The sequence below is a fragment of the Rhinolophus ferrumequinum genome, chromosome 4 (genome assembly GCF_004115265.2).
Source record: "Rhinolophus ferrumequinum isolate MPI-CBG mRhiFer1 chromosome 4, mRhiFer1_v1.p, whole genome shotgun sequence".
Lineage (NCBI taxonomy): Eukaryota > Metazoa > Chordata > Mammalia > Chiroptera > Rhinolophidae > Rhinolophus > Rhinolophus ferrumequinum.
This window is the reverse complement of record NC_046287.1, coordinates 6,736,327-6,762,199: the sequence shown is the minus strand read 5'-3', so window position 1 is coordinate 6,762,199 and position 25,873 is coordinate 6,736,327. Positions and strand designations below refer to the sequence as shown.

The 25,873-nt window shown below is 41.4% G+C and overlaps 1 long non-coding RNA gene across 1 annotated transcript; it reads left to right on the top strand.

The window, feature by feature from the left end:
- Window positions 1-10,227: 10,227 nt before the first annotated feature.
- LOC117021611 (uncharacterized) lies at window positions 10,228-25,643 on the top strand. The gene is made up of 3 exons (XR_004422884.1): window positions 10,228-10,271; window positions 23,065-23,532; window positions 24,431-25,643. It is a non-coding gene; the product is annotated as an uncharacterized LOC117021611 (long non-coding RNA).
- Window positions 25,644-25,873: the final 230 nt, after the last annotated feature.

Below are 25,873 nucleotides of genomic sequence, written 5' to 3'. Positions count from 1 at the left end.
GGTTCCTTCCCTCACCTTTAGCCCTTTCATAAAAACCTGCAATTTGGCAATGTCAGGAAAGAAAACGCCCTGAGCTGGTCTCAGCCAACTGCCAATTCACTGCTGCTTCTGAGCCTTTGCTCCTGCTGTTCTCTTCCCCCTAAATTCCTTCTCTTTTAAACTCTTTCATCATTGGCTCACCAGTGTTCAGCAAACATTTGAATGATTATTATGGTGTTGGTGTGGGAGCCCAAAAGCAATTAATACTTTTCCTCCCACCTTCTCAGTTCTTCTAGCTGGGCTAGTAATCAGATTAACAGAAATAGATTAACAGGAGAAAATCAAATTTTAATGCATGCACATGGGGAATTTACCTAAGTATGAACATTCCAAGAAGCCGGAGGCAACACTGGGTATATATGACATTTTGGACAAAGGAGAAAAGGGGTGGGTGCAGGGTCTTAGATTTCAGAGGTGAGAATGGGCGATTCACAGGTAATTGAGGAAGAGCTGAACACAAAAGGTAGGCAAATTTTTGCTGGGCAACTCAGAAACAATGGGACACAGAGGATGTCTAGCTAACAGCCTGAAGCCTGCCTATTTACTGTACTTAATTCCAATTAGGCTGAGGCTACCATCCAAAGTATGGGTCCTTTCCTGAAGCACTTTTTTTTTTTTTGGTCTGAGTCTCTTGGGCAGGAAGGTGGGGAAGAGAGCCAAAGTTTCTTTCTGAGTTTCTTAATAAATAGCTTAAAATCAATATCCCAAAAGGCAGCTTCAGGGTAGCGAAACTTTAGTTCCCTTCAATGGAAATAAATGAAATGCCAAAGTGCTCTCTCCCCATCCCAGAATCTGCGATGTCCCTCCCTACCCTTCTGAGAGCAGAGGAGATCTAGTTGGTAAAATGGGTATATGAGCAAATATATGGAAGGTTTTACCAGGCATAGTGGCAACCCAAGTATCAGCCTTGTAGGAGTGGTCGAAAAAGAAATTGGTCCTTGGTTTAGGTCTGGAACTAACCCATACTTTCAATGAATAGAGTCAAAATGGTTTTACATGGTAAGATGAGATGGCATGGTATTTCAAAGTCTGACCATTTCAGCCTGGGAAGAAGGCATGATGTATACAGGCCAATAGCCAAAGTGCATATTAAAAGGAAAGGCAGGGACCAGATTATGCGGGCATTTGAATGACATGCAGTAAAGTAAGGAGTGTATCTTTTAGGCATTAAGAGTCATTGTAATATTTAGAAAGGGGGATGACCCAAACAGATGTACATTTTAGAAAGATCATCCCAAGATGTATGTAAGGGGACACCAAGGCAACCAGTAGGAAATGACCATAGAGCTTGGGTGGAGATGCTAAGGCCTGAACCAAGATAAAAGCTGTGCTGAAAAAGAGGCAGAAATGATCTGAGAGCATCAACAGAATTTGATGATGTGATACTGTGACTTATAATTGTGATTTAATCTATATCTGTATATTTGTCTCCATTCCTAGCACAAAGCTCCGAAAGCCCTGGGGAATTCCCTAAGTGATGAGAGACATAAAGGTGTCTTTTGTTATATTAATGAGGCGATGTAGGGACAGAGCCCCAGAGAGCAGTTTCCAGGCTCTCAGCCTCATGTGGAAAGGTGCTGACTCTGGTAGTAGATAGCTGTCAGCTGTGGCTGGTTGGCCATCAGCTGTAACCATTGAGCCATTGGCCACTAATATAACTGCCGTGGCTACAGAGGGAAGTGGAGGAGAGTGGAGAGTCGAGGAGAGTCGGTCGGTTGGCAGCAAAGTGGACAGCAGGTCACACGTCGTGTAAACCCAGCCTCCAGTGAGACCATAGTGGTATGACTCCCCTACCTATGGCTCCGTGGGTATTCCTTTTTGGCCTCACCATGTCCTGTGTTCTTGTGTGGGGAGCGGGACCAGAGACCCCGCAGGCCGCCCCGTGACAGGTGACTTTTGGAAAGCCCCTGGGTAACCTAAGGATCAGGGCTGGTTGGTAGGGGAACCCTATGACCCTTTCAGTCCCACCGCTGACCTCTGGGGAAGGGAAGGAGGCTGCAGGTTGAATCAATCACCGATGGCCAATGATTCAATGGATCGTGAATCGTGCCATGTGAGGCAGCCTCCCTGAAAACCCAAAAGGATGAGGTTCAGTGAGCTTCCACGCTGGTGAACACAGCGAGATTCCGAGACAGCATGGGAGCTCTCAGCCTTTTCCCACACACCCTGTCCGATGCATCTCTACCATCTGGCTGTTCCTGGGTTATATTCTTTTATGATAAACCAGTGACTTAGAGCAGTTCTGTAAACTGCTCTGGCAAATGAGTTTAACCCAAGGAGGGGGGCCTTGGAACCTGCGATCTACAGCCGGTTGGTCAGAAGAACAGGTGACAACCTGGCCTTGTGATTGGCCACTGAAAGGGGGCAGTCTTGTGGGACCGATCCCTTACCTTTTGGGATCTAACACTCTCTCCAGGTAGATAGTGTCAGAATTGAGTTGAATTGCAGGACATCCAGCTGGTGTCAGAGACCGGCTTTGTGGTAGTGTGGGGAAAACACCCTCCCCACATGAACGGGAATTGGCCCCAGAACCTTTAGAAAAGGAAGCAAATATGAAAGTGAGATCAGAGTGCTGGGTGATCACCAGATTCCTGGGTAAATGGTGATGTCATTAATTAGGACAGAGGATACAGGAGGCCAAACAGTTTTTGGGGAGTATGGGGGGTGGTGAATGTCTTGAGTTTACTTTGGGACATATTATCTGATTATTTGCACTAATCACCTTCATGCATTTTTAACATATAAGTTAGAATGAAAGGTCTCAGTAAAGAAAATCTTCCTTATTGTCTTACGTCAGTCAATCAATATGCCAGTCAAACATATTTTAGTGCCTCCTTTATGTCTTCTAAGGTGTTAAGTGCAGTGGGTCGTATAGACCACACATCCCAAATTCTCTAAGATAGTTCACTTCCCTATGGTGTTATTCTTTTCAACAAATGCATTTCACTAAGTATGTATCATTAAAAGGTTTGAGGCATGAGTCTTGCTAGTAAGGAACCTATAGTCTAATCCATTCAGGAGCATTTAGTGGTAAACTGTGGTGCTGGAAGGATTCCCCGGGATATCCAGAAAGGGGCTGTCATTTTGGGTAGGAGGAGTTAGAGAGGCTGCCCGGAGGAGAAGTGGAAGCGCTTCTGAAGCCTGGCTCTGAAGGATGAACAGTATCTGGAAAGTCCGACAGTGGGTGAGGAGAGGGGCATTAGGACAGACACAGAGCTGGAGATGCACTCCTCGTGTTGACGGGAGAGGAGGACCCTGGCCTGTCTTGATTAGTCTTTTGACTCAGCCGGATGACTTACTGACCCCTGGTACTGCTCCCCGGATCCATCTCCCATTCAGGATTCGCTTTGTCATCATTTCTCTAAGGTATAATGAAAATTTCTAGTGATGTGGTGTCCAGGATCTGTTTCCATTCTCTTCCTGGCTTTTTTCAATTTGCATCTCATTCTGAATTTTCGCTTTTCTGACCTCAGTCCTAAAAGCTTTTGCTAACTGTTAGTGTTCCCTGATCACCTTAGTTTCTATTTTTGTGACATTTCCATTTGCCTGGAAGGTTTACCTGCAGCCTTTTGAGGCAATGAAACTGAAGTTCCCATTGGAGTTAACTGTATAATAATGAGGTATTCTTCTAGCATGTTTTCAAGGGCTGTGGATGAAATAAACCCGTGTTACTGAAAAGTCTGTAATATAACAAGCATATATAATAGTGCCTCCTGTACAACAGGCATTCGCTACGTTTTTCTAAAGGAATGAAGTTTACATAATCACCTATTAATAAAGAAGAATACATCCTTTTTGTTATTCACTTTTCACAAGTACTTTTTACTCCCAGAGCAAGAAATACCGTAGGCGGTTCAGGGGAGAAGCAGCCAGGCCCTGGTTCTTCTGGCCAGGCTTTCCCTGGGCTTCCCCTTAAGTCAGGTTCTGATTCCTGAGGCTCCAGGTAGGTGAGTGAGGGTCGGGCACCTGGCATGTCCACCCCTCTCTGTCCAGGGGGCCCCGAGCTCAGGGAGCTGTATAAAGTGTATAGAAACACTAGTCCAAGAGTCTGATGCCCACTATAGCTAATTGTTTACAAATGGGAGCTCAGAACACTTTGAAAACATCATTTTGTTCTTTAAAGTTGGTGAGCATTCCTTTATGACCTGTTTGCAATGTGTTTTGAACAAGCTACTGTAACCGATAGAGCAAAATTAAAATTAGAATTCAACTACCTCACTATGCGGGTTGATCACAAATTCCAAATCAGCAAAATCCAAATTAATGAGATTTCATTATCTATGTTTATATGTGTATCTATATAGGGCTACATGTTTGAGAATTAAGAATCAGCAATTTAGAACTGCAAGGAAACATAAAAATGAACTCGGTTTAATGTCTGCGTTTTGCAGATGAAGAGCTTTGTGACTGGTAAATTGTTCTTTTTCTTGTACCCAAGAGACTAGTTCTATATTTAAACACAATCCAGAAATAGCCTCCTTTACAGATATAATTTGCTATGATTCCACGGTTCCACAGCACATTAAATGTTATGTAACGCTCTTACTTCTATGGGTTGCCTACCATCTCGTCTATGTCTGCAGGCACTTGCAGGGCAGAACTTTTGTTCGTTTATGTTTGCATCACCCATAGTACCTGCCCACCCCACCCCACCTCTGACACGGGATCAAGCGGCCACCCATCTGCAGGCAGCCACGATCTGACCCGACCTGAGATGAAGGAGACAGGCATGAAGGTGGTAAGTCTCCTGTGCACTTTGCACATTTCCTTCTGCTCCGGGACATCGGGTAGGCCCCCGGGCTAACCTCGAGTGCTGTTTGGAGGCTCCTTGTCTCCATGCTTCACCTGAGAGTTAGGACGCTGTGCTCTTAGGCAGCGGCCCTCCCCTCCTATGCTCCCCACGCAGGTACCAGCCGCTGCATTGCACTGCACTGGCTTTGCCATTCCCGGTTTGGACAGGAATTAGAATTGCTGCCACTCCCCGGCTCCCCCTGCAGGGTGCCCCTCAGCTCACTCTCTTGCGTCCCTTCACCTGCATTCTGAGTAGTAAATAACTCAGGTGGTCTGCTGTCCTCCTACTCAGAGAGCTACAGCTATTGCCTTTCTGGCACTGTTACCTAAAAGAAATGGGTGTTGAACAATTTGAAAGAATGAATTTTGACATTAATTATTCACTCAACAAATACTTATTGAGTTCCTAATGTATACCACACCAGATCCTATTCTGGGTCCTGGAGATACAGAAAGGAACCAGACCAAATCCTGCTCTCATTCTAGTCGGGGTGGGGAACATGATAGACAAATCCATGAATAGATATATGATATAGAGTCACTGCTGAAAAGTACGTGCTGGGAAAAGACATAACCCAGGGAAAGAGAACACACCATGACAGGAAGGGGTGTTATTTTAGAAAGAATGGGCAGGGAAGGCCTGGACGTAGAGGCATTTTGGATTCATCTGCATATGGACGGTACTGAAAGCCATAGGAAGGCTGAGGTCACCTAGAGAATACATGTAACTAGAGAAGAGATGTCTGAAGACTTGGCTCCAGAGATTCCAACGTTAGAAGTAAGGAAGATGAGGAGGATTCAGGAAAGGTCAGGAAGGAACCGCCAATGAAGTCGAAGGACAGGCCAGAGAGGGTAGTGTCTGGAAGCCAAATGGAGACAGTATTTCAAAAACGGGGGCAATCAACTCGGACCAAGAATTGACCTTTGAATTTGGCGACGTAGAAGTTCACGAGGATAAGAAGTAGCAGTTTCATAGAAATGGAGGAGAGCCTGGTAGGAGTCGGCTCCAGGCAGAACAGGAGAAGAAGAAATGGAGAGTGTGCATGGGCAGATGGTCGTGCAAGATGGACAGGACCTGGAGAGGGCCATGGGACCGAGAAAGGCTTTGGTGTTCCTACCACGGGAGAAACAACAGCACATTTGTGTGCAGAAAACAAAGGTGCAGTAGAGTGGGAACGCTGGTGATGCAGGACACAGAGGGCTTGTCTTATAGACAAGAGGCAGAGAGATTCAGGGTGCTCAGGAAGCACGTTCCCTGCAGCAAACGCGGAACTTTCGGCCAAAGCCTTAGTCAGCACTTTTCAAAAGAAGGCCAACAGATAGTCAGGGGTAAATTCACCATTTGGCAAGTGTGCTTTTATTTCTGCTCTGATGTGCTTTGTCATCATTAAGTTACTGTTTATGATATACGTGAAGTTATGCGGATAGTAAAAATGCCATTACATAGAATTTTAGACAGTGATCCTTCAGTGAAGTCAGTGGTATCTTACTGAATTATTTGCAGCATCTAAACCTGGAACAACTTGAAGTTTCCTCTCTTCAGTGTATGATAAACAATCCATCATATTATTGTAATTAGACCCATACCATTAAAACAGTAGGGGCTTCCTTCCTGTAGCACCTCTGTTAAGGGGGCTTTCGTTTTCTTGAGGAAAGCCTCAGAGAAAAACCAAATGGGAAAAGTATGACCCTATAAACAGAAAATACAACCTTTCCAGTTTGGGTTTTTCTCTTTATAGTACCTCAGTTCTAAGTTCCCAGGCATAAATAGGGCTAGAAACTGACGTAAAGTCCAATCTATTTTTTCCGAAAAAAGTGTTTTCCACAGGAGGAAAATTTAGCTAAGACAAACAAGAAACAAGATTTTTCAGGACACCAGAGTTATGGTCAGAAAGAGGCGCCCCTCTCCCCCACCCCCGACCCCGCAGTGAGTACAAAACCTTAGTTAAGACAGATGTGATCGATTCCTGTTAATATAAAACTAGAGGTTTTTAGATCTAGAAAAAGACATTAAATATCATCTGTTCCAACCACTTTATTTCACAGATGAATAAACTCAGTGCCCAAGTGATTAAATAACTTATACAGAGATACAGAGGTAATTACTGGCTGTGCTGGGTGAGTTTTAAAATTAATTAAAACACTAAAATAGTAATCGCAGTAATAATAATTATAACATTTATTCAGTACTTCCATATACCAGATATTGTGTAGTCATAACCTCATTTAAAATTTACAGCAACTATATGAGGTAGAAAGTAGGAGATTTCTTAACCAACTGCTACTTAATTAACTTGCCAAGTTTGCCACTTATCTCCATTTCCATCTCTGTAAGAAAACTGACTGATGCCTATGCCCTGTTGAATGCTGGAGGCTGGTAAATGTCTTTCCATGTATCTAATCTGAAATCTGCATCTCCATTGGTATCAGTATCCCCTGGCAACTTATTAAAAATGCAAATTATCAAACTGCACCCAGGGTCCCGTGGCTGGAGGTCCTGGTCACCGCTGTCTCTCCTTTAACCCACATCTTGGTCCCATGGAGAGTTCTCTATGCTCTGCTGCTTAAGGAAAAAAGAGTCTGGTCCTGGTTTGTAGATATTTCTGCCCAAAATGCCAGCACCAGGCATTCAAGGGTGACTGACCATGGAAAAGGGAAACCTTCTCAACTTAAACAAAATTTCAAGCAGTACATCTCATGGTAAATATTGCCTGGGCCAGGGGGGTGGGGAGACCTTGTTTCAGGAAATTGCCTTCAGGTCCTCAATTTTAATCCTATACCACTGGAAACATCACATAAAGAACACATTTACATTAGTAGGTAATCTACTGAATACAATAAACAATTGATTCAGTCGTTTAAAAGCATAGTCCACTTTGAGAGCTAATACTGCAGCAAATGGTACATATTCTTTCAGGGAACACCAACTCTATTAATTAGCTAGACCATAGTAATGATGTCTAGCAAACCACCCAAAATTCAGTGGCATAGAGTAATAAGTATTCCTGCTTCACACATCTAAAGGTCAACTGAGGTTTGGCTGATCTAGCCTGGCCCTGGGATACCTTCCTTGGCACCAAGCATCTCTCATTCTCCTTGGACTAGTGGCTGTTCAAGACGAGCTCTTCACAGGGTGAAAGGCAGGAGTTCAGGAGAGAAAGCCCGACGGGCAAGCCCAGTTCGACCCTCTGCTCACGTCATGTCCGTGGACAATCTGTTATCCAAAGCAACACACATGCCCAAAGCCTAAAGTCAAGAGGTGAGGAAACGTACTTCTCTCATTGAGGAGAGGAATGAGGCTGAATATTTTCTAAAGATCGAATCCACTACACCCTCTGAATTTAAAACGAGGTTTTTTTCTTTACAAAAATATTATTCAGTATGTTGTTATGCAAAAGGTATAGCTGTGCAAATAGTTTACAATTTAACCAACAATTATCGAACAACTTACTTGTTGGTCTTGTGTTAGGGCTTCAAGAACAGGAGATGGATAGGACACAGTCTCTGGTCTCAAGAAGCTCAGAGACAGAACTCTAAACAAATCAAAATGTGATGAATACACAAAAGCATTTGCAGCTCTCTTAGGTTGGTGTAATTATTCCCATCTTATCATAAGAAATCAAGACTCAGAAGGGTTAAATCATTTGTTCAATATAATACAACAGACAGAATTGGAATCCAGCGTTTTTGGAGGGTAGGGGATTAAAATCGTAAACTCGTCTGTCATTCCACACAGGCTTCCTCAGAAAATGAGCAGAGGTGATCCGGTCCAATACTTCACTTGGTGGTGGAATCCTTGTGTCCTTACGGCAGCAAAAAGCCAACGTCTTAGTGAGTTGAGCCCCGTGATAAAGGACATAGAATGGATTACAGATTACTTCCCCTGTTTACAATTCTGCCCTTTTTACTAATTGACTTAGATTGTCCATTAAGCTAACCTTTATAATATTAAGTAGTAAGTCAGATTTCCAAACCTATCCTGGGCTAATAGGGATCTGAGATGCCAGAGGATACCTTGGTCAGTTTTAAAAATATCTGAGTCACAGGCCATAGCCTTTTGGTGGACTGAGTTTTTGTTAATATAAACTATTTTGATGATAAGGGAAAAACTGAATGTACCATTGGGTTCTTCGGTCTTGAGAAGTGGAAAGAAACTTGGGCAGTAACAGGGAATCCAGAGGCTGGAGCGTACATGTAATTATGCCCTTCAGCTGTGTTGGCCACTAGGCAGCCATGCTGTAATGTTCTACTTCCGTGTTTTATTAGTGTGTCCTACATAGCATTTCCAATATACAACGGTTCTTCATACTTGTTCAGAAGAATCTCCATGAGCTAATGTTTGCAGAACTTTAACCCTGTTACGGCAGATTATAGGTACCATGTTATTGTTCCCATGGTTAGACATCTAAGCTAGAGAGAGAAATAAAAAAGTTGCGCTTCGCTTGGGTAAATGAGTAAGTCCCTGGAAGGGTCCAACATAGGACAGGAGACTAGTGCCTAACAGCCAGGACAGTAGACTTTTGGTTCTTGAAACAAAACTTTTGGGGAATGTCAAGGGCGCAAAAAGCAAATCCAACCATTAAGGCTTAAAGTTTGTGCGGCCTGTCAGAGAGAAATTTAATAAGCACATTCAATGCAAAAACCAGGATAATTGTGAATATTAAAAGAATTAGGAAGCTTGGTGAACCAGAACAGGTTTTCTGCCATTTTACACTGGAGGATGTTTGTGCTTTGTTCATTTCTTGCAATGAGTATCATGTTGTTTATTTGCGGCCTGGATTTGGGTTCCTCAGGTATGCTTAGCGTAATACTGAAAGCCAATATTTTGTTACCTCAGTGTTCCCTCTTCTTTCCCAATTCCCAAGCTTGTCAGCACTAGAGGGATTCGTTTTGTGGATGCTCAGTATTGAAAATGGATTTCAGTCTTGAGAGTTTCTTACATAAACAAAGCCCAAGTCAAATCTGTAGGCCTTGGTTCCCCTTCTTGACGACTGAGCATTGGAGCCCAGTTGGGCCTGTTCTTCAGGTAACCCTCTCTATTGAATCTGTTAGAAAACACTTTCAACAGACTTCTGATGGAATCTGGAATGACAAGAGAAAAATACATGCATCACTCTTAACTTCAGGTCTCGATACTCAGAGAGTATCTCATTTACAGTGGGCAAATATCCTTGGAGAGTTTTAGGAGCTGTTCTCACTTGTGTGCATTTGATATAGAAACAAAGTCTCAGGTGTCTCCATGTCCCGAGAGGATATTTGTTTACACAAAAGGGAGGTGAGGTCATAGCATGAGGTTTTAAAATGACTTGTTTATGAAATATGTGAGCAGGCCACTGGTATAGGAACTAGATCTATTAAAAATCGATGTATTTTTCTTGTCTTATTTTTATAGAGATAAGTGGATGGAAAAACTTACTGGCCCTCTTCTTTTGGATCAGAAGGTAAGCATTCTCTCATCATGGGATAAGTTATTTGGGAAAAGGTAAAGAACTAGAGCAATTTGAGATGGGAACGGTCAGCCTGTTTCTGTGCCAATAAAGGGTATTACCTCATGGCCATGTTTGAAATTTTCCTCTGCCTACTTGTAAGGGCTGGAATTTATCAATTCAAGCATTTCCACACACCAATTTGATATTTCTCCATCTGAATTTCACACACTGTTTCCAACTAGAAGGTAATTAATTTGTCTGGCTCTTTATAAAAAAAATGTTGCAATAGCAAGTTTCCAAAATCATTTCTGTTTTTTATTCTTTCTTTTGGTTATACTAAACTGCTTCGATAATCAATTGCCAAATTAAATGATTATATTTTTAATTGTTCCCATGGTTTGCAGGGTATTGGTTGTTAAAAAAAAAAATGAAGTCCTACAGAAAACTTATATAACTTGCACTACCATTTTTTGGAAATTAGATCCCTCCTTGTTTAAAATTCCTGCCATTTGTCACTTCTATAGAGATTGAATTACTTGTGTACCCTTTTGTTTTAAGGCAGACTATTCAATTTCTTCCAGGCTGTTGATTCAATCATTGCATCCTCTATTATAAGCATGACTCAGCTAAACTTACTATGCCTTGTTTCTTTTGTCTCTTTCTTCTCTTTCTTTGGGGAATTGGATTGGTATGCTAGTGCCTTTCTTTCCTGTAAAGAGCCTTCTCGGTCTCATTGTGAAGGTTCCTAATTTATTTAGATTCGCTAGGTCTCATTTAATTGTTTTGTGGTGGTTAGACTTTTTGTTCCTTTGGATCAACACCTATTCTATGCCTTTCCCTTTCTGTGCTTCTTTCTACTTGTGACTCAGATGGCATTGCTTTTCTATCTTAAGGAGAATTCAACTAGTTTTTTCTGGTGTGATTTAGGCTTCTTTTGTACTGTAATAGGGACAGCAGCAGTAATTATTTGATGAAGAAATATATACAAATGAAAACTAGATGTTGAGATGGATGAGCTTATTTTTCAGAGTGCCTTTAGAATGCCGGAATCAGGGCCAGGACCCCGTCACTTCCCTCTGATTACAGACCTAGATTTGTTTATTGGCTCTGTTGTTTCTCTCCATTGACCAGCCTCTGAGGGAGAACAGTGGCTGACAAACAAAGGGACCAGTTTAGATCTTCCAGGACAGATGTGGCCCTGGGAGCACTCTCTTTCCCCTAATTATTGAAAGTCCATTGGCACTCTGAAGGAAAGGCATTAGAATTCTTCATCACTTGTCCATAAATTAGTTAATCAATATCTATTACCATCTACTATGCCAGCTATGGTGGGTATACAGAGATAAGTACAAATAAAAGTTTCCATTTATTGAGAAACCTCTTTTCTAGGAACTTTTTATATTCTATTTCTAATCCTCGCAACCATCTTTCAAGAGAAAAATTGTTATCCCTATTTTCCAGATGTGTAAACTGAGACTCAGAGAGATGAAGTGACTTGCCCAAAGTTACACAACCAGTAAATAGCAGGATTGAGATTTTAATGCAGGTCTGTGTGACTGCAAACTCATTATTTTCCTGTTATGGCACACATCTACCCTTCTCATCAACTCCTTCCATGAATAGGAGTCGGTCTCTGCCTATGAAAGGTTTTCATGTACACAAAGGATCACATATTGGATGACGCCATTCATATGAAATGTCCAGAATAGGCAAATCTATAGAGACAGACAGTAAATTGATGTTTGCATAGAGCTGGGGGTAAGGGGATGGGGAATGACTTCTAATGGGTGAAGGATTTCTTTCTGGGGTGATGAAAATGTTCTAAAATTGTGGTCATGACTGCACAACTGCATAACTATACTAAAAACCATTCAATTGCACACTTTAAATGGGTGAATTGCATACAGTGTGAATTAATCTCAATATAGCTGTAATTTTTTTATAAGGTTAATAGTGCAGTAAGGAAGACAGATCTATAAATAGCTAACATATTAATAATAAATACCAAGCCACCTGAAAACAGATATGAGCAATGTGCTCTAGAAACTCATGGGAAGGTGCAGTTCTCCAGTCCAAGGGACAGGAAGATGCCTTTTTGAAATAGGTGGTATCGGAGCTAAGTCTTAGAGCAAACTTAGAATGCTGGTAGGCAGAGGAGAGTGGAGGCTGAGAAAATAGTGTGGGGGAAGCCATAGGCACACGCAAGGACTGGTATTTTCTGGGAGGACGGCAAGACACGGAAAGCCATCCAGTTGGAAGTTGGTGAAGGCCACGTGGGGATATAGAGGGGCATGAGGTTGGAAAGGGATCTGACTATAAAATGTTGTGCTAAGGAGTTAGGCTTTATTCTGTATACTACACAGAAGCTTGTTCATGGTAGGAGAAAGTATATTTTATTTTTTAAGTTTTTTCATCTTTACTGAAGCTGAATTAACAAATAAAATTGTATATATTTTAAAGTGTACAGTGCGATGATTTGACATATATATATATATGTGTGTGTGAAATGATTTTCTACAATTAGGTTAACACACCCATCACCTCACATAGTTACCATTTTTTATTTGTGTGTGGTGAGAACACTTAAGATCTACTGTCTTAGTAAATTTCAAGTACACAGCACAGTGTTATTAACTAGAGTCCATAAGCTGTACCTGAGATCCCCAGAGCTTATACACCTAATAACTGAAGGCTTGTACCCTTTGACCAGCATCTCCCCATCTCCTCCACCTCCCAACCCCTGGTAACAATCATTCTATAAGGGGTATATTTTAAAACTGGATCTGAGTTTACATTTTTCTACATCAGAGATCTACTTTCAAAAAACCAATAGCATGCATGAAATTAAATGTTGAAAATTTGAATTTTCCTCATTTTGTTTTAATATGTATAGTATATCATTGTAAATTCCTTTTGGATTCATAGTTGTATAAGTATTTAAAGTGTAAGGAATGGATATGTAGTGTTATGCTTTTATTAAAATGAAACAGATTATTTCTAAATTTTTCCCTTTAAAGGGAGTTTATAATTTACGTGAGAAATATTAGTCTAAGACAAGGGTGTCCAAACTTTTTTCAACGTTTTTCACCAAGCGCCATATGTGGTAAAATACACAAACAGCTGGGCCACTCACTCAAGGTGAAGTACTTATTGCCTCACCTGGTTTATTTAAGTAAACTAAATAAATTTTTGGAATTTGCTGCGGGCCAATAAAAAATGGATTGCGGGCCACAGTTTGGACACCTCTGGTCTAAGAGATAGAATACTAATTGATGTCCCTTCCAAACTTGACCTGGAGAGCACCAGTCTGCACTAGGGGACACTCTGGGTGTCCTATTCTGCAGAGCTGAGAATCTCTACCTAAAATCTCAGCATCATGTGTACGTTTTAGTAGAGTTTTTAATACAATAAAAACTAAGAATTTTATAGTTTGCAGGAAAATCTAACCTATTAAGAAATGAAAATTTAGATAGTTGAGACATTTGGAGTAGTCGCTATGTATGATCTTAATGTAGAATGAAACCTTTGCTATGAATTCTATGTGATGATTTCAAACGTTAAGTAATATTGCTCTAATTACTGCTATGGGGAATAATGGCCAGACATCCAGTAACATTTTCCTTATGTTCACTCACCTGATCTAACATTTTGACAGATTCATTTGACAGAAACAAATTGGCTGACCCTTTAACCCTCCTGCCAGAAAAAGAGAGAGAGAGAGAGAGAAGAAAGGAAGGAAGGAAAAGAAGGAAGGAAGGAAGGAAGGAAGGAAGGAAGGAAGGAAGGAAGGAAGGAGAGAAAGAGAGAGAGAGAGAGAGAGAGAGAGAGAGAGAGAGAGAGAGAGAGAGAGAAAGAAAAGAAAGGAAGGAAGGAAGGAGAGAAAGAGATAGATAGAGAGAGAGAGACAAAGAAGAGGAAGGAAGGAAGGAAGGAAGGAAGGAAGGAAGGAAGGAAGGAAGGAAGGAAGGAAGGAAGGAAGGAAGGAAGAAAGAAAAAGGAAAAAAAGAAAAGAAGAGAAAAAGAGCTCCATTGTGTTTTAACTAACAGGCATTGGAAAGCAGTAATTGTTTTTCTTTCCTTCGTTTCAGAGAGACCCAGACAACAATTGACATGCCCTTGAATACAAGCTCAACATCCATTTTCTGGTGAAAAAGATATAGGAACTTCAAAAGCGATAAAAGAAATACAGCTTTCCCCCCTCTTCTTCAGTATTTCAACTTTATAAGTTATTGTATCATGATGCCTCTAAAATGATATGAGGTAGTTTGTATAATTTGTTAAATGATACCTTGTCAGAATTTGAAAATTTCCAGATAACTATATTTTTACAATTCTTTAAAACTTAAAACATTTAAAAAAATTAAATGTTTGTATGTTCCCATTGTCAACATTTAAATTAAAAAGTCATTACAAATTCACTGAAGAGGGAGGTAAAAAGAATGAGAAGGAGAGATATTTTATAATTAGTTTTCACCAGTAAAAAGTGTTTGTTATCAGTAGTCACTACACTTGTTTCTCTTATTTTTATTGGTATACCTGACTTCTTTATTATTACGCGCTTTTTTTTTTCATTTTTTAAAAAGATTTATTGGGGAATATTATCCAGGGCCCATCAGCTCCAAGTAGTTGTCCTTCAGTCTAGTTGCAGAAGACACAGCTCACTGACCCATGTGGGAATTGAACCAGCAACCCTGTTGTTCAGAGCTCGCGCTCTAACCAACTGAGCCACCTGGCCACCCCTTTATCATTACTCTTTACCTCCCTTATTGCCTGTCTCCCTTTCTCCTCTTCATTCTTCTCTATTTACTAGTTTCACTTTTATTGCCTCCATCCTCCCCTCTCCCCTTTAATGGACCATACTTGGGCCTAAAGGACAATTTATAGAAGCAATGTTGTATATCGAGTATGATTTCACATTATTTACTATTCATCTAAAATGTAAGGGATTAAACTTTTGATACTTTTTTCTTTTGAACAAAGCAAAGCAATTAAGTTATAATACTTTCATGTGTAGCCATTGAGAACGATGGAATTGAGCAAGAGGGGTGATGAGGTCGGGGTGTGTGTGCCCTCCCTGTAACTTCTGGGAGAGAATTCTTTGAGCTCATCAGTACCTAGTGCGGGTCTTTCCTTTCCTTTGCCCTCTTGTGACTCCCGTTGTGGTCCTGGCATGTAGTGCTCATCTGCCGTTGAGATTATATGAATTTAGTATGACTTTTGCTGGCATATGTAAACAGTTCATTGCCTCTAACTCCAATTCTACAAGCAGCATCTGTGTGCATGACTTGGTCTAACTGCTCCTGTCGTTGGTAAAATAATTGGGGGATTGACAGCAACGTGTGAGCACTTCTTTCTGGAATATCGGCAACACCACCAAGAAGCACAAGCAGATGTTCCTCAATCTCTTAAAACAATAATAACCTTCCTTTTCCCTTCCCACTCCTTTCGATCATTTGAGACCTCAATTGCCTTACCAACACATTCCTATTACCACTCTTGCCCATTTAGAAAGTGGAGTTATTACTTCCTTTTATTGTGCCTAAAGAACAGGAAGCGAAACCATTCCTGTGGTCACCTGAGCAAATCAAACTGGGAGCCGGCAGTGGTCCTCAGTAGCTCTATAGGACAATTGACCCCTTACTATCTAAAGGAGGTAAAAGGAGCATGTATAATTATTATCCTTCCAGTGAATTCTCTGAGTAAATGTTTAAAAATATCTTATGCCCATACTAATCATACGTTTACAACTACAAGTACTGGGCTATATCTCTGAAAACAAGATCTGTGACATGGAACTTAGGATTCTAATTGGTAATCAACACGTTCAATTCTATGAGGAACATACTACTCTGAAAGTAAACATTTATTTTAGTTCTCTTCCACTGTCAGGGTGTATGACTAGAAAATGGGATTGCTATAGGGATGCTGATTTTCGGGTTTACCCAGGACATCCCCATACCAGCAATTAAAGTAAACTGGGTGGTTCGTTGGGGGGATTCAACTTTAGTGGAGTGTAATCCTTTCAGGAAGAAGAGTGTCAGTTCTGGGGATGGCGCGAGTTGGACTTTCTGCTCCTCACACTAGCACCCTTCTTTCAAAAGGCCTTGGCTTCACTTGTTTTGGTTTCTTTCTCTTCTTTCCTTCTCTAAAGTGACTTAGTCTCGTGTGGCTCATTCTACATTCTAAGGAAGGGAATGCAGTTTGGGCAAGGTACCCATCTTTGTGTCAATTTGCTTAATCCAGGGCGAAGGGGTAATAGGGTACAAAGACAGCAGAAGGGGTTCGTAGTGAGGGAGCAATTGCAAAGAAAGGCATGGACTCAGCAGATGCTCAGAAACGCGTCTACTTTACGACTGCAGTTTTCAATATTGCACTAGGTAGAGGCAGGGCATGGTTGGTTTATTAGAAGAGTCTATCGAAATTGAAGAGTCTCAGTAACTGAGTGCCTCTGAGAACTGGAATTTGAGCTAGGGAAGAGCTAGATGCCTAAATAAGGTCGGCTGTTGTAGACCAAAAATGAGCCTCACACTGATTAAGAAAGGAGTGATTGGTGGAGATCCCACTTCTGGTAGTATGGCTGAGAGTTTTCCAGAATTCACGAAGACCACGAATCCTCAGATTTAGGAAACACAATGGGTCCCATGCCAAAAGACACATTAGACAACATCATACTGAGACTCCAGAACACAAAAGAGAAGATTTATAAAAACAACTATAGAAAAAAATTAAAATATATAAATCAATATCAAAAGAAAACTCTTATAAAGCTGTATGTGTTTGGAAATTTAACTCCAATTTAATTTTTTTTAAAAGATATGGGGGTAACCTAGGCCAGCTGATCCTTCTTAGCTGAGCTTTGGTTATTTGTGTCTTCTAAGGAAGTAAGTAGTTTATGTGTTTTTCTCTTCTTTACCTGATCGGTCTAGCTAGAGTTTATTTATTTTATTTTTTAAATAACTGACTTTTTGTTTCATTGACTTTCTCTATTGCTTTTCCGTTTTCTATTTCATTGATTTCTATTCTTATCTATTTTAATTCCCTTTATGCTTATTTGGGGATTTATTTGCAATTCTCTTTCTAGTTTTTTTTTTTTTTTTTGGGGGGGTGCAAACTTAAATCATTCATTTTAAGCCCTTTAGTTTGCTAATGTAAGCATATCATGCTGCAAGCACTCAATACACGTGTATGATGCCCCTGAGAACTCTTTAGGTAGATCCAACAGATTTGGATACATTTTCATTTTCATTCACCTCAATTTCTAATTCCTCTCGTCATTTGTTCTTTGATCTATGGGTTATTTAGAAGTGTGTTGTTTAGTTTCTAAACCTTTGGAGGTCTTCTGAATATATTTTTGTTACTGATTTTTTAAAATTTAATTCCTTGTGGTCAGAGAAAGTACATTATATTATTTTAATCTTTTTATGTTTATTAAGACTTGTTTTTTCGTCCAGAATATGGTCTCATCTGGTGTTGTGGGTTGACCTGTCTCCCCCAAAAAAAGATATGTTCACGTTCTAACCCCCAGTATCTATGAACGTGACTTTATATGGAAATAGCATCTTTGCAGGTCTAACCACGTTAAAATGAGGTCATACTGGATTAGGGTGGACCCTGATCTAATGACTGTGAGACAATACATTTGTTTGTTTTTAGTCACCTAGTTTGTGGTATTTTGTTATGGCAGCCCTAGGAAACTAATACATCTGGTAAATATTGCATGTACATTTGTAAAAACTGTGTATTTTGCTGAAGTTAGACGGAATTGTCTATACATGTTGATTAGGTCAGGTGTGTTGATAATGCTGTTCCAGTCTTCTGTATATTTAGTGATTTTTCTGTCTTCTTCTTCTGTCAGTTACTGAGAGAGCAGTGGAATCTCTGACACCCCCAGTGGACTTTTCTGTTTCTGTTTCTTTTTTTTGTTGCTTTTTCCAGTATTGCCAGTTTGCGTAATGTATTTTGGAGTTCTGTTAATAGGTACAAACAACATTTAGAACTGTTATGTCCCTTGATGAATTTCTTCCTTTATCATTATAAAATACCCTCCTTATCCCTGCTAATATTCTTTCCTTTGAACCCACTTTGTCTGATATTAATACAACTCCAGATATATTTTAATTAGTTTTATCACCGTCTATCTTTTTTAATCTTTTCCATTTTCCCTTTGTCATATTTAATGTAAGATTCTTATAGATGCCGTGTAGTTATTTTTTGATATCTCTTCTGACCTGACAATCTCTGCTTTTTATTTGGTGTGGTTAGAAAAATTGCATTTGATATAATTAGTAATTTTGTTGAGTTTAAACCTATGATTTTTCTATTTACTTTTTATTTGAGATCATAATAACAAATTTTAGAAAGCTTCCAAAACCCACAAACATCCAGAAATACAGAAATAAATAACATGTTTTAATTACGTAACTGCCTAAACATATTTTGATAGCATATCCTTTTAATCTTTAATTCTTCATAATGACAATGTCTTTATAATATTTTCTATAGGAATAACAGAAAAGTAATCCTATCTGCCTTCTAGCCCGGCTAATAAAAACTATTTTATTGATGATGTTTAAAACAGTTTCAGTTTTACAACTCATAGGAATGATCGTACACATCTTAAGGATTGTTGTCAAATTTGGGAAAACTTCAAGTTTTTTCCATATATGATTTATAAATGGAGGAATTTGCCAAATGGAGGATTTTTCCTTTGGCTCCAAACATTTTGTATCTTAATTCTTTGCTACCTACGCATTTCTGGTGCCAAGTGCAATGTTCATATCACTACGTGTCCTCTGGCCACACATTGTCTCACAATTCTTGTCACAGGTGGCATGGTAAGGACATGGTAGGGACGTGGTAGGGACATTCAGGAAGCCATTTCTGTACTAGAACAGCCAGCAGTCACTTAAGTATACATGGAAGTAAGTGGCTATGAGCCACATAAATACATACCACCAAACCCAAACTAAATGAATTCCCAACTCAACATCCCAAACATCTCAAAAACCTAAACTAAGGGCTTAGTGCCAATTCTGGGTCAATAGGAAATGTCACTGACTTCTGCTCTTTAGTGTTTCAGTGTTTTGCTCTCGACTTTGGTCCCTTCTCACCCTACACATTCTCCCTGGAACCTCATCCACTCGCATTGACTCAAATGCCACCTGTATGTTAATGATTTCCAAATCAAACACTCTAGCCCAGTCCCTCTTCTAAGCTTCAGACATGTATATTCAACTGTTCAATAGAATTCTTGCCTCAAGAACACCTCATCTTCCTTCTCAGTCTGCCTTTATTTCCTGCATTGACCCAGGAAGAGTTCTGAGAATTAGCCATGGCTACTGGACACTCAGCAGGTGTCGGAGACTTGCTTGTTGTGGGGAAAACTCCCACACATTTGGTGACCAAAAGTGTCAGAAGTGAAGTGATTTGTCTGAGTAGTACAGGAGACACACAGGAAGGAAAGACCTTGTAGGGAAGACCTGGGTTTTCCCCTTTACAGGAAGGAACAAAACTGTTTCCCTCACAGCAGGTTACTGGATAGATAAGCTATAGTACATCCAGACAATGGAATAGTATTCAGCACTTCAAAGAAATGAGGTATCTAGCCATGAAAAGACATGGAGGAATCTTAAATGCATGTTACTAAGTGAAGGAAGACAATCAGAAAAGGCTACCTACTGTCTGATTCCAACTCTATGCCATTCTGGAAAAGGCAAAAAGCTATGGAGACAGTGAAAAGATCGGCGTTTGCCAGGGTCTGGGAATGAAAAGGCAGAGAACAGGGGTTTTTAGGGCAGTGGAAATACTCTGATATTGTAATGATGGCTACATGTCATTATGCATTTGTCCATATACATACAATGTACGACACCAAGAGTGAACCCTAGGGTAAGTATGAACTCTGGGTGGCGATGACGTGTCCATGTAGGTTCATACTTGGTAAAGAAATGCCCCACTCTGATGAGTGATGTTTATAATGGGGGAGGCCGAGCAGGTGTGGACAGGAATCTATGGGAAATCTCTGTGCCTTCCTCTCAATGTTGTTGTAAACCTGTAACTGTCCTAAAAAAATAGTGTTAAACAAGTGAATAACAGCTTCTCCACACTGACACCCTGAAAAGAGAGTGACACATAGCACTGTTCAGAGGGTTCCAGTGTAGCCAGAGGAGCAGAGGGTCGTCTCAGAATGAAGGTCTGGACTTGCTTATTGTATAGAAGTGTTTGATCGAGCCCTTTCCTGCTTTTTGTTTTTCGTGCCTTTTCTCATCAGTCTCCCACTCCTGATAGCCAACCGTAATAGTAAAGGAACAATGTTTTATGTATCCTAAAGCACCTGTCTTACTCTACCGCGTGTCACATTCTTTTTTGTGCTTAAATGATCGACCCAATTAGATTGTAAACTATGTCTCAACTTTTTATGTAACCTCTGCAGCTTTTATATCCGTCCTGAGCAAGAATTTGATAAATGATTGTTAAGCTGAATTGACTTTAAGCAACAGGAGACACACAGGAAGGAAAGACCTTGTAGGGAAGACCTGGGTTTAAAAACTGACCCAACTAATCTAAACTATTGCAGTAATCTACCAGAGGGATTTAAATGAAAAAGAAAACCATGAACACGGAGCCTTAGAATAATACTCTGGGATACACAAAAACAGTCGCTGAAATGTGGCAAGTTGGCGGTACTGTGCCAATTACAGGGTGACACGTGAATAGCACCGCTGAGAATTAGGAGCAACAACTGAGCTCCTGCATCCTGACTTAGCCTCAAGTGGTCCTGGGCAGAATGTGACAGGCAGAGCCCGCTGGGGATCCCGGCAATAATTGCAAACCCAGGGAGTTCAGCCCGTTTGATACTGGCCAGGAATCACACACACTATGAGTTAGGAAACACTAGAATTCACAAAGCAAAAGGTTTCTGCCTTTTGTGTAGGCATCTAAAAGTGGAATTATCTGCCAATGGGAAAGAAAGAAGCAATCGGATGCCTCCAGAGGAGTGGGAGAAGCTTCGATTCCTCTTTTTTTCATACAGATTTTTTCTAGCCAGTTACACCGAGCTCACCAGTCCCTTGGAATCCCACAGTACCTGCCAGGTAGCCCTGGATCTGTAAATCAGCCACCTTCTCCCAGACTTACTGCATTTGGAGGGCCCCTAAGGGGCAGCATTCTGCTTGAAGCTGAAAATAATTGCTTATCTTTCTAGAGGCAGAGAGCTGCCTGAGGAAGGGGAAATGGAAATAGAAGAGACTAGTGGCAATGGGGAAAGGGATGAGTGGTTGGGGTGGGGACGGAGAGAGTTTGCAGCTCAGGGGCAGACTGACCAGTTTGCAAAGTAACTTTTTCCTCAAAAATACAATTGAGAGCATTTGCAAGTCTGCACGTCCAGCCCTGGTTGGTTGGTCTTCTGCCGCCACAGAAGCCGGAGATGATGACCTGGTTCTGTGAATCCTGGGTGGAAGAAAGACTTCCCGTGGTGTGCCCCAGGAGATTTTCTGCCTTCCATCTGACAACGTCCTCTGTTTCCAGAAAACAAAACAAAACAAAACAAAAAAAACTGTGCACATCCAATCAAGACTGAGGCTGAGAAATTTTCCTGACTCGGTGGAAGGTGTGGCTTGCATGGCCTGTTAAATCTGCATTCTTTGTTTGGTGAGACATCAAGTCGCGACTCTACCAAAACAAACTGCCATACCTAGGCTAGTCTGTCTCTCTCTTTCTGTCCTTCGTACATACACTCACCCCACCCCCACGTGTAAGCAAGCACACATATAGCCACCTCATTACCTTAGAATCAGGTCTCATTTTCTTTTTTTAATGTTTTTTAATTCAGTTTACTGGGGTACACCGGTTACTGAAAACAACAAATGAACACGACAGACAAAAACCCATCGACACAGACAACAGTTTAGCAGTTACCAGAGGGTAAGGGGGATGGGGTGGTGGAAGAGGGTAAATGGGATCAACTATATGGTGATGGAAGGAGAACTGACTGGGCGCTAAACACACAATGCGATATATAGAAGATGTATTACAGAATCGTACACCTGAAACCTATATAATTTTACTAACCAATGTTATTTTCTTTTGATAATTATAAGTAGTCTCTCTCTCTCTCTCTCTCTCTCTCTCTCTCTCTCTCTCTCTCTTGCTCTCTCTCTCTCTCTCTCTCTCTCTCTCTCTCTCTCTCTCTCTCTCTCTCCCTCTCTCTCTCCCTCCCTCTCTCTCTCTCTCCCCTGTCTCCCTCTTTCCCCCTCTCCCTGTCTCTTTCTTTCTCCAATATTTCCTAGATAAATGGCTAACTTCTCCCCCAGACTTGGTAGTTTTAAATTCAAGGGCACCCTCCTAGGAGAAAGATTTTTTTTACCATTAAGATTATTTGAAAAAAATGTGCCACCAGTTCTTAAGGAAATGCCAAAAGATCATTACAAACACTTTTTTTGAGCCCGGATTAATTTCTGAAACAGTAACATAACGGATGGTTTCCCACAACGGCTCATTTGAAGGAGACGCGAGGCACCTAGAAGGGCAGAAGTTTGGTGCGTTTGAGAAAAACCACGCAGCCTCCTTCCTTGACAGTTACAGCTTGTGTTACAGGTTTCTCCCCGCCGTGGGGGCGTTGTCACGGCAATAGCTTGGCAGGCTTCCGCATGGCTGCTTTTCACATCATCCACACCGGCTTCACAGACATTCATCTTTATAACACACATATGCAGCCGAAAGGGCAAAATACATTTTTAGTCTGTTTTCCGCGGTAGGAAAAGAACATTGGAAGACAAGCTTTTCTGGTCTCGTTTCTCCTTTCCAGGGCTCGCCGTCCGTGACCAGACCATGGAGTTTGAAATGGCCTTCGGACCTCAGCCCAGAACCATGGGGAAAGCGAGCAGGAGATCTAACGGGAACGCATGCAACAACCCCGATCAACCCCACGGCTGATGGTCGGAGCTGGGAGTTCCGCTACTGAGACACGATGGAGGCCGCGAGGCAGAAACCGGAAAGGAACCAGCGCCGAAATCTCAGTTAGCAAAGCTCAGGGCCAAAGACAGGAACCAGGGGAGCAGTCGACACGGAGCTAGAAGGTCCTGAGTCAGCGTTGAGAAACTGCCCTCGCGAGTGCCCTTGGCGGGGCCTCCTTAGCCTGGCCTGGGGCAGCTCCTTCGGGAAGTGTCCACCACGGCTCGGCTTGGGGGGTGGGATTCATCTTGGAGCCACCGGTCTCACACTCTGCGGACACGAAGAGAGATAAGATGTCTCTGGAGTCATAAAGTTCACCAAGGTAGCATCCTTGAGGCAGGGCCTGGCCTAGGGTGGGCGAGTGAGGTGCCCAGGGTGCCAGCCGGAAGGAGGCACCCACTCCCAGGGTCATACAGGTGCAGGTCGCTGAGGCTGGGAGAGCAGAAGGGCGCCTCCCCACCCAAGACCCAGCCGCGCTGGACCTGACACCTGATGGTCTCTGTGTCCCTTTGACATTAGGCCTGAGTCCATTCTAAATTAGTCTGGGGAACTCATGGTGTTTCTTGAAACAAAATATGTGATTACTACTAGCTGCCCTGTGGCATTTAATGATGTGGATGGACAAAAATAAGCTGCTACATTAATGCAACAGAAAAATTGTGGTTAACACCATAGTAATGACATTTTTTTCTTATCCTTTTGCTGGCCAAGAAGTTCTAAATACCTTGCAAGACTATCTTTGTTTCAAAAAGAGCAGACAGGAAGTTACTGAGAGACCCCAGCAAATGCTTGTTGAATTAGAACTGAAGACAGGGAGAATGGGATTCACACAAATGCCATGAAAATATTCAGTATCCTTTGTATTTATTTCATCAAGTAGTTAAAGTAAGAGCTTGTTTGATACCTTTTTTTAACACCCTTATACAGAAGGGGTAAGAGGTTTTTGTATTTGGTGCCTGTAAGCTTTTCCTCTGAAACATATTGTTTAAATCACTTTAGTTGACTAGTTTCCAACCAGGTAATATGTTAAAGAAAGAACAAGAACACAGAAATGATATAAAACCTTATCCGACCATTTGAAAAAGGACTTACCGGTTAATTTTGATCGGGATTGATTGTGAAGAGATTCCCCAACTCCTATTCTAAACCTAACTAGGTAGGGGCTTCTTCAATTTTCCAATTCAAGAAGTCATGTTCTTTCCTTCTTTTTTCCCCACCAGGCTCCAAGATTGGGCTGCATGCTCTGTGCCTCGGAGGCTGTCATCTGTCACCAGGATTTATCGTTGTTGACAACGTGCTTCAATAATTTATAAGCAGTGGGGCTCATTTTGTGTTCCCCCTTTCCTCAGTTGTCTCAGTGATGCAGGCAAATTAAAAAACATGCTTTTTGTCAGTGAAATAAATTGAGAGGAATCAGACACCCTAGGAGGAGTAATACATACTGTGAAGGGGTTACTGCAACTAAATGTTTTCCCAACACTACACAATCAGATAAAAACGGAAACATACCAGGCTCTGTCGTGAACCTTCGAATTTTGCTCTCCTGGTGACTGTACTGAAATTAAGCCTGACCTCCTGTCCATCCTCCAAACTGTGGAGTTGATTTATACTGAATATGCTGGCTTTCAACTTTTAAGGAAGGGCAAGATATAATTTAAGCACTCGCAATTCATGACCTGTGGAATTCGTTTGCTAATTATGTTAGTGAGATGTATAACTAGCAATTGTTATGCATTGTTTCTATGACTCTCTTGAAAAGAAGATGCCTTTTATTTCAGAGGAGCATCAGGCATCAGGGCAGGAAGGAGAAGGCCGTGCAGCCCTAACTTACACTCCTCCATGTTCAGGAGAAAGCATCCTGGGGACATGCTTTTGCTCCATGTTTGTTTAAGATAAAATGTAACACGCTCTAATCCCCAGTCTGGCCTCATCCCGAGGAGCCCGGGAGCCTGTCGGGGCATAAGGTGTCCTGACTTTGGTGACTGGTTCTGCTCATTGAAATTCAGCTGTGGAGGAAGAAAGTGCCTCCTCCCTGCAGGCAGCTCGTGTCCCTGAACAAACCAGATGGCTGGTCAGAGGCAACCTAAAGCGCAATTTCCTCAGCCAAGTTCAATACTCGGTTCCTCTCTGCCCCCAGTCGTTAGACAGACACCAGAAGGTGGACTCTGTCATCTAGATAAAGAATGTATTTAAGTTCCTGCAGAAACCGAAGAAGGAAAAGACTAGATGAGAAAATCCTACCCTGGCCCTTGCAACTGAGCCGGGCACACTCCAGCCTGCCAGTGTACCCATAATGGCCTTTTGGACTTTGGATGCCTCGAGTTTTCAGTTTAATTTTGGCATTAGCTGTTCTCCCAAATTTTCCACATAGCTCATGCCATTATTAGAAGTGTTTTTTGGATAGACTGGTCCGAGTAATTGAGTACAAACATTATGGTCTTGAAGAGTATTATTTTCAATGGAATATTACAAACTTCACTATCTGGAAATCAGCTGACAGCTGATATATCTATATATGTAAATGTACATTGATATAGATAGCTAGATAGTTCTAGATATAAAATACTAACTATATTTATATGTGGTTTTCTTGAAGTAACTACATATAAAGTCTAACCTCAGTTTCACTTGGCTTTTGGCAGTAAGTTGGCATCAGGTTTTTC